This window comes from Etheostoma cragini, chromosome 9 (assembly GCF_013103735.1).
Source record: "Etheostoma cragini isolate CJK2018 chromosome 9, CSU_Ecrag_1.0, whole genome shotgun sequence".
In the NCBI taxonomy this organism is placed as follows: Eukaryota; Metazoa; Chordata; class Actinopteri; order Perciformes; family Percidae; genus Etheostoma; species Etheostoma cragini.
The window spans coordinates 19,285,103-19,288,291 of NC_048415.1; the positions used below are offsets into that span (position 1 = coordinate 19,285,103).

Sequence of the window (3,189 nt, forward strand, 5' to 3'; positions counted from 1 at the left end):
GTTTAAATTGGTTTGATGTTCCAAAACACTTAAATGTGACAAACATGCAAAGGAACAGGAAATGAGGAAGGGGGCAAATCCTTTTTCACACCACTGTATTGCATGACTTAACTTAACGACATGACCTGAACCAAAGTCAGTCCGAGCATCCAATCACTTTCAAACCTTTAGGAAAGTTCAGTAATTTAAAATGAAATATAGCATATGTAGCGAGCAGTATTTATTGGCGCTTACCCACTGCATGGTTCCTCCTTGACTAACCTTTCCTCGCTTTGACTCTACTCGGCTTTTTTGGTTTTTCCATTACAAAAGAAAGTCCCTGGTACCTGCTAACAGGTACTTTTAGTATCACATCAGTCGAGATTCCAAGAAAGCTGGGGCGATACCAAAAAGGTGAAAACCTGCAGACTACTGACTGGTCACTAATTGCTGCGTCATCATTGCTCGCAACAGATGTGTGAGGGGGTGTGCTGAACAAACCCGCCGTGTTTAAATAGTTTAGCCAGTGGTGTTTTGTTGCTGCCTCCAGCTTCTTTAGAAACTTATTTGTCTGTTAACTTTGGCAACAGTCACATGCAAAGAATCAAAAACAACACACCTTCGACGTTCTGTGTCGCGTTAGGTCACGGCAGTTTCCTACTATGACAACCAGCCACACACATGAGGCGGTACTAATCTGCAATGGAAAAGGAGGATGGGGCACCGCGGTTGAGTCCAGCCGGGTCAAGCATGTACCATTAATGGAAAAAAGCCGTGACACGACTGTCAAAAAATGAAAGGAAAGCCACTGAGAACTACCCCAGAGTTACAGAGTACAGAACAAGGGGTCAGTTTTCACTTGCAGCAGCATCTCTCACTTTTGCATGTTATTAGATTCACAACAACTCATCACTGTCCGAATGAAGCTAGAAATCCTACAGTCACCTTTTCCTGAGGACATCACTATGTGAAGTATTAAAACAAGGGTCTAACATCGCTCATCCACATTGACACCATCTACCTGGTCCATTTTTGGAGAGACTTCATGGTTTCCCAATATTTCCACCAGGCCTCCGGTGAAAAGTTGAGACACACTCAACTGTTTCCCTGTCTGAACGCAGCCTGTTATTTCAAACTGTGTCCTACACAGTCACTATTATGACAACACATCAGCCAGACGGCAAGGAACAGAAACAAAAAGAGCTATGCCATACTACCCTGCAGAGAGTCATCACCAGTATTAGGTCTAAATATTGTGGGTTATCATTAACATAGGACAGATGCATTACGAAAACGTTTCCGTCCTGATGCAGCAGAATAAGAGTGGATCCCAAGTTATGCCTGTCTGGTCACATTCCTTTCAGGAAGGTTTTTCAAGAGGAACCCCTCCTTAGGCTAATCCGAGACTCATCACAAAATGCAAAGCGACATGTGTCCCCCATCACTAGACAAGGGTGCCAACTCTAAAAAAGAAGGGGCACTTGCTCAGCAGAGGTAGGGATAGTTACACTCATGTTCATCTTAAACGCACTTTAAGAACAGGTGAAAATAAAACTCTAAAGTCTTGTTGTGACCACTCAAACAACAAGATCCATGGATCAAAGCTGGCTTGCTGTAATGCTGTAGTGGTGGAATCACCTGCAAAACCATCAAACGCTGAGGCATAACAGAGTCATAACAAAACTTAATAACTCAGATGACATTACTATCTATCCATCTATAGTAACATCAACAGAAAAATTACATTGATGTCTCAAATGCTCGACTTTAACGGGAAAACAGTATAGTAGTTATAAATCGTGCCCTTAGACTTGGGCGCAGGACACTTCATTGGCTACATACATTAAGTGGTGAAGAATTTGAACTCAGTATTTTCTTCTTAAAACAAAAACAAACTAATATTTTGGTGCAAACACAATGTAGCCAGGCGTTTAAATGTCGGTAGTCTGGCGTGGGTGATAGCTTCTAACGTTATGTTACATCGTCGAGGACAGACAGACACACACCCTGACGGAGGCACCAGCGTCCACCATTACGCCTCCATAAAAAGGCTTTTCACGGTTGAGCTAATCTGACAAAGTTCTGAGATCAATGGTTTATGAAGCCATAATCATACCCTGCCACGGTTAAGAGCAGTCGGTTTAGCATTACCCGGAGACAATACTGGTTTTGAGATGTTCATAAACTTTAGTGTAGCAACTTTGCTTAAAAGAATAGCTACCTTTTTTCAACTAACCTATCAACAACAACAAGCTATCTCATGCTAACGTTAACTTGGCTTGCCAACAACAACCTGTCCATCTGTCCGGCTACAAACCCAGTGGCTAACTAACGCGAGCTAACATCCTATTGTGGTTGTGAACGGTAACAGAGATTATAGAAAAATCACTCAACACTGGAGCATATACTCCTTTAAATACGATTCTATGTTTTATGATATTTGGCGTCGATGTCAGCACGCGTCCAAATAGCGATACCCGACAGACAATGAAATCGACCCCATCTCAATGAGTTGCTGCTAGTGTTAAAAAGCTAGCTAGCGAGCTAAGTTAGCATGCTAACTCCCTGGACACTTGCCTTCCCAGACAGACAGTCGCTAAATTTATTCACAAATAATCAAGTGTTTTGCACACAGAATATAATTGCTTTGTCTTAGTTTTGTAGAATCATTATGTGTAGATACTAACAATAACATGATGTATGTGTTACTATTGATGCATCCCAATACAAGTTTGCCGGGGAAGTTTGTTTAAACATTTCTCGACTTTTAGAAGCGGTTTGTTCTTGGCAGTCCGTGTTCGGTAAGTGTGTGTGTAGCGACACACATTTTAGCGACACACACACTGCTACCTTGCACGTTAGCTAAAATCAAGCTATGCTAACTAGCTTAACTTACGTTAGCTTTGCTAACACCGATAGAGAAACTTCCCTTCGTCGTCATAATTTAATTGAAAATGAAAGTAATGGATTAGTTGATATGATAATGAATAGATTAACTTACGAAGTCTAGGAGGAGCTTGACCGAGTTCCCCCGCGATTTTCCGATGTTTGATGTTAGTATTTAGCTGGCTTCAGTATAAAAATCCCGGGGATCCCCTCTCTTCTGTCCGCTGCCACTCCGGTTGCCAGATAATGTAATGAGCCACCACAGGCGGCGTCATGCTGCGTTCATACACACCTCGGAAATGTTAATTTTCCAACTGCTGAGAA

At 42.1% G+C, this 3,189-nt stretch overlaps 1 protein-coding gene across 3 annotated transcripts in view; it reads right to left on the reverse strand.

The window, feature by feature from the left end:
* Nucleotides 1-3,189, reverse strand: part of gatad2ab (GATA zinc finger domain containing 2Ab) — a 27,872-nt gene extending 24,683 nt beyond the window's left edge. For 2 of the 3 annotated variants that reach the window (XM_034881300.1, XM_034881302.1), the window contains exon 1: nucleotides 2,981-3,189. The gene's annotated coding sequence lies outside the window, so the exon portion shown is untranslated. The remainder of the gene's footprint in view (nucleotides 1-2,980) is intronic. The other variant, XM_034881301.1, reaches the window with a different exon arrangement.